Genomic DNA, 11619 nt, shown 5'->3' on the forward strand with positions numbered 1-11619 from the left:
TTGATTCGTGCTAACAAAAGTACAGTAAGGGCCGCTTCACACAAACATATTTGTTTCAATGGATGCCTTCAGAATTCTCTTTACTCACACATTTCGCATGCGTGCAAAACCTCACCATGCTCTATTTTTGTGCACATTTGCGCACCAAGGGTCCCTGTACAAGTCTATGGGAAGTGTGCACGTAACCGATTCCTATCTCCAAAAAAAGTTATAATAAACAGCGATAAAGTCTTATAAACTCCAAAATGGTACAAATAAAAACTACAGGACATCACGCAAAAACACGAGCCGTCGCACAAGTATCATGCGATACTTCCGCCATGTATCACGTGGACATGAAGCCTAAATCTAAGTGCTTGGTTGTTAGCAGCCGCAGCTGCGCTGCACCTCTTGCTCATCAGTTTTTTTTCCTGCTTTTGGAAACTGCTGTAGGAAAGGGGGTGCACCAGTACTGGAGGTACTGCAATACCAGGTCAATGTGCGGAGTGGACAGAGCAAGCACTTTTTCCAGCTCCCTGTTCTAAATATCCATTTAATATATGATCCCCAGATAGGGGACGTATCAGATGCAACACGCTCAGCCAGCACTCCGGGCACACCCACAATGCACTAAGGGAGCCGGAAGACCTTTGCATAGCCCCGCCCAACGCCTTCTCAACCAGGGTGAGCCGTCCCCGCGGGAGACCCGCGCCTGAATGGAGCATGTCCGGATTTTTTCCTGCACGCGGGACCCGCGCCTGCAGGGAAAAATGACATCCGCAGGTATTTTACTACCTGCAGGTGTCTAATGCATCCATATCCATTGCATAGCGCCGATCGCAATGTCGGGGGTGGGGGGGTCCGAACAGCCCGGGATGACAGCTCCATGCTGCGGACACCGACAGCATGGAGCTGTCACGTCCAGAGCCCGAGGGGCTTTATTCTCTGCAGGACACATGTTTTTACTTCCTCAGAGAATAAAGCCCACTTCGGGAGGACGTAAAAACACTATGGCCCAGGGCGTGGCTTAGCAAGCAAGGAGAGAGGTCGCACGCTGTTTTGCTCCTCCACAGAATCTCCCTTTTCAGCCCTTTTCTGGGTCAAATCAGTGACCCAAACAGAGGCAGACAAGAGCACAGCACCTGGGGACCCACCAGAACCCACAACCGGCCCGGACAAGGCTCACCTGGTGATCTCCAGCCGCCAAAAAGAAGCCGAAGAGCCGCGGCCCTGCACAGCGGCCCGCGCCCTAACCCGACAAGTACCGCGCTCAGAAACACCCGGCGAGGACCGCTCACGGAGCCCCAAGCAGAGGACTATGGCACAAGGTAACCCCTGCCGACTTGGAGGGGAGGCTCTGTCACCCTCAGTGCCCGCGCTCTCACCGCAGCGCCTTGCAAATACACAGCCGCGGCTCCCTCCCTCTGAATATACCGCCGTGGCCACCAACCTGCAGCTCGGCGGCACATACAATCATCAGGGTGATCCCCCGCTGGACTAATCCCCACGCTGGTGGTTTTCCCCCTCCTGCTCCCCAGAGCCGACAATCAGCACGGGCGGGCACACTGGAAGATCTGCACCTAGTCTTTAGCTCCCTGTGAGGCAGCGGCCATCTCGCCCCCCCTCCCCCCTGAGTCGAGCAGGCTGCTTGGCATACTAGCCAGACCAGAGCAGAAAAGTAAAAAAGAGAGGATACTGTGATCCTCCCAGCACATCAACACCAGGCAAAGTTTAAAGCAGTACTCACTATTTCTGACGTGCAGCGGGGGAACGGAGGTCCTCTCCCCGGAGCTCTCAGACCGACAGCAGGCTCCATTAAAGTATAGTGCAATTCAAATATCAATGCACCACAGCACCATCTAGTGGCCAAAACAGAGATAACCAGGACCTGAACCTCTTCTCATCCCTTTCTCAAAGCACTAAACAAAGCCAATCCTTGCCCATTAGAAAGAGCAAGGAGGCCCCTAAGGCCTCCTTCCCACGAGCGTGACGGGCTCCGCCGCGTAATATTACGCAGAGAAGCCCGTCACGGCGCCCCCCAGAGACCCCATACTTACCAGCGGAAGATCGCGTGAAGACGCTTCCCTGCCCACCGCCGTCGCGTCATGTGACACGCCCACCGCGTCACATGACGCGGCCGGCCGTGTCACGTGACGCGCCGGCCGCGTCATATGACGCGCGGCGGTAGGCGGGGAAGCGTTTTTTCACGCTATCTTCCGCTACGAGGTTGGATTTTTGCAATATATTGGTCGCAGCTACTTGTGAGTTGTATCGCAACTCCATTGTCTTCAGTAAGGCTGGTTGCACACGACCGCTTCACATTCCGAATGCGGGATACCACTGCGGAATCTGGCCGTTAACCCAGACGGTGACCCTGCGTTCCTGCAGAATCTGCAATGCGGATGACCGCGAGAGTGAAGGAAGTAGCAGTAGTATGTATCTTTCAATGCGTGTGATTTGCTGCGGATCCTCCGTGTGGACGACGACTGCGGATTGAACAATAGGAAAGCGGTGGTGTGAAGCCGGCCCGAGAGTGTGAGGTCGCAGGGCTATACAGCAATCTTGGTCGCGTAGCACTAGTCTCATTGCATGACTACGACTCCGCCGTTCATGGGAGCTCAGTGCTTGACCATCTCCGTCAGCTCCACAGAAGTGAATGGAGAAGTAGTCACACGTTTAAAGAAATCTCATCCATATAATGCGGAAAAACAATCTACAGTTTAAATTGACCTGTGGGGTGGATTTTAAAGCTGCCCCTTCAGCAGCGCTCTGCACTCACACTATAGCAGGTTAGTGTGAGAGCGCAGAGTGCTGCTGAAGGGGCCATGGGATTCTTCCTTTTAGAACAAAAGTTCCTGGCGGGAACAAATCCCAATCATCATCTTCCGCCAAGTCACTAAGATGACTAATCCGATATTTTTGTATCTAAGTGAACTGAATATGGCCGCCACCACAACTTGCCTCCAGCTTTCCTAGTCTTCTGCACAACATCATTACATGTCTACACCACTTTGTTTTCAGGAGCCGAGGCAAGTGGGGTGACGACTACCGAGCGAGGCTCTGTTCGTGTCACTGGTAGGGAGCTCCATGATGGTCATCAGGTTACCAACATGTTCTGTCACCCAGCTTTCCTAGTTCCTGAATGGCCAGCTTCACAGAGCGCCACTTTTTACAACCCATACCCGTCGCTGAGGTCAAGAAATACCCCAAAAAGCATTAGAGGAGGGGGGAAACCTGGTTTTCTTGCCCCATGTGCCCATCCCAACCAGCCTCTGTAATTACCCCCGCCGTCGGACATAAAACGCAGTTTACGTTATTTTAGGGAATACTAAAATGCTCCTCTCTTCAGTAGCTCCACTCTAGCCACTTCACTGATCTGCTGGATAGAATGTATTGGCTAGTGGTAGGATCTCCCAGCAGCCACTACACTCCAGACGCACCATCCAATCAGTGAGCGGGGAGCAGGGCTAGTGAGCGGCAGCTCTGGGGAGGACGCAGCAGTTCTGAACTCCATGTCTTCTGGGGTGGGTGCGGTGGCCGGGCTTCAGTTCCTGCAGGCAGAGCTGCACATCCAGCAGGTGAGGCCATCATATCTCTAGTGGGCATTAGTGTTTACAGCTGCTTTAACCAGGGCATTGTGGGTAATGGGCGGGGCCATAGTCTCCGCTGGGGCATTGTGGGTAATTGGGGGGGGGCTCTCTAGTCTTCGCTGGGACTGGTGGGGTCATAAATGGAGAGGTTTATGTGCACAACAGAAGCAGCTGCACAGCGCAGGCCAAGTCTTCATGCGTGGCTGTCGTCGCACAGGAGGCTGGAGGGGCGGGTGTACAACAGCACCTAGCGGAGACGGTGCGGCCCCAACTGCACCGCTCTGCGCCATTTGCGTGCGGCGCGGGGACTTCTTACAGATGCGACACCATTGTACCCGTGGGATTGGTTTACTGGGCTAACAGCTGGCCACGGGTTCCCGTAAAATGGAAGTCCGCGCCAATATCTGCAGTGGCCGAAGGTTCGTGGCCACTGACTGGTGCCCGCTCATTACCTCGTGTGAACATGGCAGCGATGAGCGGACTAACGAGGAAATGCTCATTTGTTGGCTGATGGCGTCCTTTACATGGGCTAAACATGAACGGCTCCTTGTCGTCTCTCCGTGTAAACCACAACCATAGCTGCGGATTTGGACAGCTCCCAGTGTGTGTGTATATATATATATATATATATACATACTGGGAGGAAGCTGCAGCAGCGCCGGGCAGCGCTCCTAGGTGATGTGTGTGTATATATATAGGCCTTAGGTTATGGCTGTGATGATAGGATTTCCTCCTGTCAAAGTTGCATCGCACCGCACAAAAATTACGCTTTCATGCGATGCAACAGAGAGGAAGGCTCCATAGGATAACATGGGCCACGAAACCTCACGAGTCGCGGGCATATCGGGATGTCGCACCCTCCAAAACATGTGAATTGCCCCATTGGAAAGCATAGGCCGAACAAACACGTGATTTGTCGCAGTGTGACTTTGTCGCTCATGTAAACGCGGCCTGAGTATTAGGGGACTCCCTAATATATACGAGCCTCCTAACATTTAGGCCATGTTTGTAGCTTGCTGGACCACGTGGTGCTAATAATCTCCGCTGTCGGTGTCCTGCGGCAGATTTGTAAGTATTGCTGCGAACGTGTCGGACGCTCCTCGACTTCACAGCAGGTTTGCTGTTTCTGTGTTCATTGTGTGAAAATCCTGCTTAAGACGTGTTCTGCCTCCGAACGCCAACCGTAAATGCGCCAATATTCAGATGGAACATAAACGGTTGTATTCCCACGTTTGAGCGTTTCACTATTACCCGACTCCAGTTTACCATATGGTGCAGCCAACATGTCTGTTCATCATATGGCAGAAGGACGGCGTAATACTTAATTTCTCCTGCGGGGGCGTTGCAGGGGAATTGAACACTTCGGCCTTTTTCACGTGGCAGAGCAAATATTGCACGTATATGAACCGCGGCTCGTTCTATCTTTGGGCGGGGCCTTGCATCACCCATTGTTTTAATGGGGCTGGCAGCAGCATCGCACCGCGTGCTAGGAGCGGACAGCCGCAGCGGGAGGGAGGGGAGGCAGTTTTATTACAAAAATGACTCACATCCACAGAAAAGTCGTACGTTAGCGAGCGCGAAAACGGGCCGCGATTCACGGCCTGGTATCGCACTCACTGTGTGACATTAGCCTTACTGCCAGATCTTCCTTGGATTACAGCGGATCGCTGGGGGTTCAGCTAACCTAATGCCAACACAATGGATCTCCCAGCTTTCCTAGAACCCTCTAGAGCAGTGCTCCCCACCTCCGCCCCTCAGCGCCCCCAACAGGTCATGTACAGGATCTCGTATAGTAAGAACACCTGTGGCAATGTCTGAGGTACCGATGATAATTACATCACCTGTACAACACTGAGGAAGTCCTGAAAACATGACCTGTGGGGTCCCGAGGACTGGAGGTGGGAGTCACTGCCCTACAGTGATATGACAAAAGGAGGCTGACTGGCCATTCAGGGACTAGGAAAGCTGGGTGACAGAACTGTTGGTAACCTGATGACCATCATGGAGCCCCCTACCGCTGACACGAACAGAGCCTCGCTCGGTAGTCGTCACACCACTTGCCTCGGCTCCTGAAAACAAAGTGGTGTAGACATGTAATGATGTTGTGCAGAAGACTAGGAAAGCTGGAGGCAAGTTGTGGTGGTGGCCATATTCAGTTCACTAAGACACAAAAATATTGTGAGTTCAGAACTGCTGCGTCCTCCCCAGAGCTGCCGCTCACTAGCCCCGCCCCCGCTCACTGATTGGATGGTGCGTCTGGAGTGTATTGGCTGCTGGGAGATCCTACCACCAGCCAATACATTCTAGCCAGCAGATCAGTGAAGTGGCTAGAGTGGAGCTACTGAAGAGAGGAGCTCCAATCTAGTCTTGTGGAAGGATGGGTGGGGGGCCGCTGGATCCTGATGGGTGGGGGGCCGCTGGATCCTGATGGGTGGGGGGCCGCTGGATCCTGATGGGTGGGGCGCTGTTGGATCCTGATGGGTGGGGGGGCTGGTGGATCCTGATGGGTGGGAGGGGGGGGGGTTGTTGGATCCTGACAGTCATCAAAGGGATGACAACCAGCTAGAACTAGGAGTAATAGATGCAATATAGACCATCCACCATAACACTGATACATATGGTTGGTGAGGAGACAAACTGTTATAGGCGTGCCGCGTGCGTGCGCCGGGCACATCTGCCGGGCCGAAGAAAGAAGATCGGGCCGCAAAGAAGAGAAGATCTGCCCGGTCCGCTACGGGTAAGTTATTCTTATTTTAGGTCTCCCGCGGATCCGGACGGCTTCCATAGGCTTCAATAGAAGCCTGCGGGAGACCCGCACCTAAATGGAGCATGTCCATTTTTTTTTTCATGCTCCACATTTTTCTTAATTCACTTTTATTGACCATCCGCGGGTATTTATCTACCCGCGGGTGGTCAATGCATCCCTATGGGGTGCGGATCCGCGTGCGGGTGATCCGCTGCGGATTTTAATTCTTCTTTTCCCCGTGGACATGAGGCCTAAAGGCTCTGCATATCCAAGTGATTCTGATATTGTTTTTTTGCCACATGTTGTACTTCATTTAGGTGGTGAAAATAGTCTGATAAAATTAGTGTATATTTATTAAAAGCGTCAAAATTGAGAAAAAATTTATAAAAATGTAATTTATTTTCAGCCACAATATCTCAAACATGTGCAAACATACTGTACAAATCTTTGATAAGATATATATTTCCATCTGTTTACTTTATTCTGGACGCACATTAGAAAAACTTCAGGGTTTTTTTAACAATTTAGGAGACGTACAAATTTTACATTGATTTTTAACATTTTGAGGAACACTTTTTTTTCCTGCACCAAGCCAAGATTGCAAAGTCTCATGGGTGTCCAAATGATAGATCCCCCCACAAATGACCCCATTTTATAAACTACACCCCTTAATGTATTCACTGAGGGGGTCAGGAGGATTTTTACCCCACAGGTTTTGTCAAGAATTAATGCAATTTGGAGGGGAAGAAATTAAATTTCATATTTTTGCAAATATGTCATTTTAATTTTAATGATGGGCTTTTTTTCTATATTGCACATGAAGATGAGGATTGGCACCCCAAAATGGAGACCCCCCGTATGTCCCGTGTTCAGAGATATACCCATTGTGGCCCTAATCTTGTGTCCGTATGCACAATGGGGCCCAAACCGAAAGGAGCAGCCGGTGGCTTTGTGAACAGTTATTTTGCATGAAAGTGTTTTAGGTCCCATTGCTCACTTGTGGAGCCCTTGAGCACTTTGGAGAACCCCCACAAATGACCCTGTTTAAAAAACTAGACCCCTTAACGAATTCCTCTAGGGCTGTGCTGCGTATTTTGACCCACAGTATTTGAATGAATCTGAGCAAAGCAGAAGGAAAAAAGTTAAAGTTGTACTACCTCTAGCTTGGATACAAAATGTGAAACAGACCCTGTTGTATCGCCTCTAGCTTGGATACAAGACGTGATATGGGTGGGCAAGCTGCCACTTGGGATGCATTATGCATTGACACTTGGGGGTCAGGATAACAGCATGCTGACAATAGAGGGCAATGTATAGCTTTATGTCTTTGGTGATGTTAAATTCATTCTCTGTGGCTGATTTTACACAAGTGAGCACTTTATCAGCCCGAGAAACTCAAACCAATATCTCGCATGGCAAATATGCGAGTGTGTCTGGCAGTGCAGTGCGCCTTGTAAGAACAATGCATTGCGATGTGTGTATGTGTGTAAAATATATACACATACATAAACAAACACACACACACCGCTGTAAGAGCAACTGTAAGAAACAAAATAAATGGTGGGAATATGGCGGCCGCCTGATCTTTCACGCACATAGTATTCATAGGGGAGGTCCTATATTTTCTCGGTCAAGTATTAACGGGAGAGAATACTGCTGGTGAAAACGAAACCACAGAAATCTTAGGCTTAGTTTTGTCCCAATATACGGCCGTGACCATCACCAGCGATGCTTTTTTTTAGAGGATTAAATCGCATCGCTGCCGCGCACATTAAAAACCGCATGTTTTTGTTTAACGCGCAAGTCGGTAGGACTTTCCAATGTTAACATTGCAGCGCATATTTGTCGCCTTGTGATGCGATAAAACGCAGCCTCCATAGGATTACATGGGAGATTTTAAAAAACGCACTGCGCAGAAGGACACAGCAGGCTGCGATTTTCTCTCTCAACATCACATCAGTGAAAACCTTGCTGAAGGGAAGGGAACCGTCGGGAATCATTGGCTGCGAAATCTATATAAGCAAAAGGACTCACTTAATGCGCTCCGTCCAACCGTATCAAAGTATTGAATTCTTACTTGAAGCGGGGTGCCTGGACTCCTGGCACCCCGATATCCAAAGGAAACAGGGAAATTCCAACGAGGCAGGAGTATTCTTCATAAAACAATTTATTGCATACAGAAACAGGTGGGTATCGCAACGCGTTTCGGCTTTTGACAAGCCTTTTTCAAGCATAGGGAGCAGTTATCAAGTGCTTCTTATTTATAGCAAACAAACACTAAAGGAAAAGGAAAGGGAGGAGCTTAGATGTGAACAATCACTATTTGCAATCTCTAAATAATTCTGTACATAGTGTCCTATCCTCATTTATACTATGTCCAGACCCGTGGTACAGCAATGGGCACGAAGTGTGCCCCCTGTTTTGCCAACCTTTACATGGGGGCATTTGAGGAGACTATTACAAACCCCTGCATACGTTTCTATAGACGCTTCATCGATGATATCATCATGATATGGGATGGGACAATCGATGAAGCAAACAATTTTGTTTCCAAATTAAATTCCAACAATTGGAACCTTAAATTCACAGGAACCCTTAGTCCTACTGAAGTCACATTCTTAGACTTAGATATCAGTATCAAGGGAGGTAAAATTGAGACCCAGACACACTTTAAAGAAGTAGATGCTAACAGCCTGTTGGATTTCCGGAGTAATCACCATAAAGCATGGAAAACTAACGCCCCCTATGGACAACTTAAGAGGATCAGAAGAAACTGTACCTCTAATGGAAACTTTGAAAAACAAGCCAAAATCTTGTGTGATAGGTTTCGAGAAAAGAAATACCCGATGACCCTTATAAACGATTCCTATAGGAAGGCTAGAGACGAGGAAAGAATAGTGGGAAAACAAAACAAAACATCATTTCAATCAGCAGAAAAGGGAGTGCTACGCTTCATCACAAAATACAATAATAAACATAAAGAATTGAAACAAATCATAACAAAACACTGGAATATTCTTAAGGCAGATCCATATTTATCGTCAGAAATTCCGTTAAAACCGAACCTAACATACCGTAAAAATAAAACTTTTGGGAATATCCTGGCCCCATCTTGCCCTCAATTAATCGATTCAAAAATAAATCATAAGAAAAATAAAATATTTCAAACAATAGGATCCTATAAATGTGGAAAAACCAGTTGCAAATGTTGTGATAACATTTGTAACAAGAGAAAATCTGTTGATTTAGGTCCAACCATTCCATCCCACCAAATTAAACAGTTTCTAACATGTAACGCCAAGAATATAATTTATCTTATTGAATGTCCTTGCTCTTTACGTTATATAGGGCGAACATCAAATACATTACGGTGCAGACTTAATCAGCACCGTTATAATATTAAAAGACAATTTTTATCACATAGTGTATCTAAACACTTTTCGATCTATCACAATGCGGACCCCTCGGGATTATCCATCACCCCCTTGGAGCAAATTACATCAGGGAATCACTCTAGGTTAGTAAGGAAAGAAATGTTTTATATATTTAAATTTAATACATTACACCCTATAGGACTAAATGAAACACTGGAGAAATTTTATTAATAATTTTAGTAACGTTACATGAATAAGAGAAATTCATTTGATTTTAAGGTTAAATTTTATATATATATATATTTTTTATCTTTTGATAAGCGGTTGAATATGATGCAGTGCATAGAATTGTGTGACCCCATTCCCTTCCCTTTCCCCTTTTTATTCTTCCTTTTTCTCTTCCTTTTTCTTTTTCTTCTTTTTCTTTATTTATCCCTCTATATTTTTTATCATCATTTATTTTTGTTTAAAATCCTGAGAAAGGAGTACACCAAACAACAATATTATTTTTATAGCCATTTGGCATGCTGCTGTCTTCTAGGATATGTTTCTCCTATCTAATTCTGGTCCCAAGGGGCCACCATAGCTAGTTACATAAGAATATACGAGTAATTCCTGTCCCCCATAGCACTTCTATAGTGCGATCATGTGACCCAACGTCTCTGAACGCTATACGTCACCACGCACATGCAATTCCATGTGACTGTGACATGGGACGATTAACATATTGAACGTCACCACGTCACACGTCACTACGTCCAGCGTAATACCATGTGACCTCTCCGAAGATAAGGCAAAATATCCCGTCATCACGTCATTACGTCCAGCGTAATATCACGTGACCTCCCGGAAGACAAGGCAAAATATCCCCTGGATGAGACGTAATGGGAACCCGCCCTCTTCCTGTATCCAAGGATACCGGACGCTGGTCGTATCGGTCTAAAGGGATGTTCCACCTTACAGTGTAACATCTTATTACTTCCCCCTCTCCTTGTTGAGTTCCGATCACGTGTTTGACCAGCGGAATGTTTCCTATGGGGATCATTAGATATATGTAATTTTGCATGCATTGCATTAATAATTATAATAGTATGCCACTATAAATGAGGATAGGACACTATGTACAGAATTATTTAGAGATTGCAAATAGTGATTGTTCACATCTAAGCTCCTCCCTTTCCTTTTCCTTTAGTGTTTGTTTGCTATAAATAAGAAGCACTTGATAACTGCTCCCTATGCTTGAAAATGGCTTGTCAAAAGCCGAAACGCGTTGCGATACCCACCTGTTTCTGTATGCAATAAATTGTTTTATGAAGAATACTCCTGCCTCGTTGGAATTTCCCTGTTTCCTTTGGATATCGGGGTGCCAGGAGTCCAGGCACCCCGCTTCAAGTAAGAATTCAATACTTTGATACGGTTGGACGGAGCGCATTAAGTGAGTCCTTTTGCTTATATTGAATATACATTTCTTTCCTCCTTGACACAATGGTTTCGGAGTTGCTCGCTGCTGCTCTCCCTCAGGGGATGTCTTAGGACCACCAACGTATTTTGCCTTAAATTGGTTCGAAAAGCCCCAGTGGACCCACGAACTGACCATAGGACCGGTTCAGTTGCGGTGAGTCTCCTTCCTATTTATTCTGTTTTAAATTTTCTTGCACACCATTGGAGCGCCGCTTCTGATTCTATTATTTACGTGGCTGCGAAATCTGCTTTTTTTTTTTTCAATAACCAACGCATCGGTTAAAAATGGCGCGATTTTACCCGCCGGTTTGAAACCACCCTAGAGAAAAATAGGGCAAAAAGATGGAGAACTGGGAGGTGACCCGCTAATCTCTATGTGCTGTAAGTTTGGGTAAATCCAATAGGTGGTGCAACACGTTTCTGTAAAACCAACAGAGGGCGCTGCAATGTTACTGTAGAAACCAATGGA

The 11619-nt window shown here is 47.3% G+C and overlaps 1 pseudogene; it reads right to left on the reverse strand.

The window, feature by feature from the left end:
* Window positions 1-435: 435 nt before the first annotated feature.
* Window positions 436-563, reverse strand: LOC136590874 (U2 spliceosomal RNA; annotated as a pseudogene).
* Between the last annotated feature and the right edge of the window lie 11056 nt (window positions 564-11619).

Source organism: Eleutherodactylus coqui, unplaced genomic scaffold, assembly GCF_035609145.1.
Source record: "Eleutherodactylus coqui strain aEleCoq1 unplaced genomic scaffold, aEleCoq1.hap1 HAP1_SCAFFOLD_65, whole genome shotgun sequence".
NCBI classification, from domain to species: domain Eukaryota; kingdom Metazoa; phylum Chordata; class Amphibia; order Anura; family Eleutherodactylidae; genus Eleutherodactylus; species Eleutherodactylus coqui.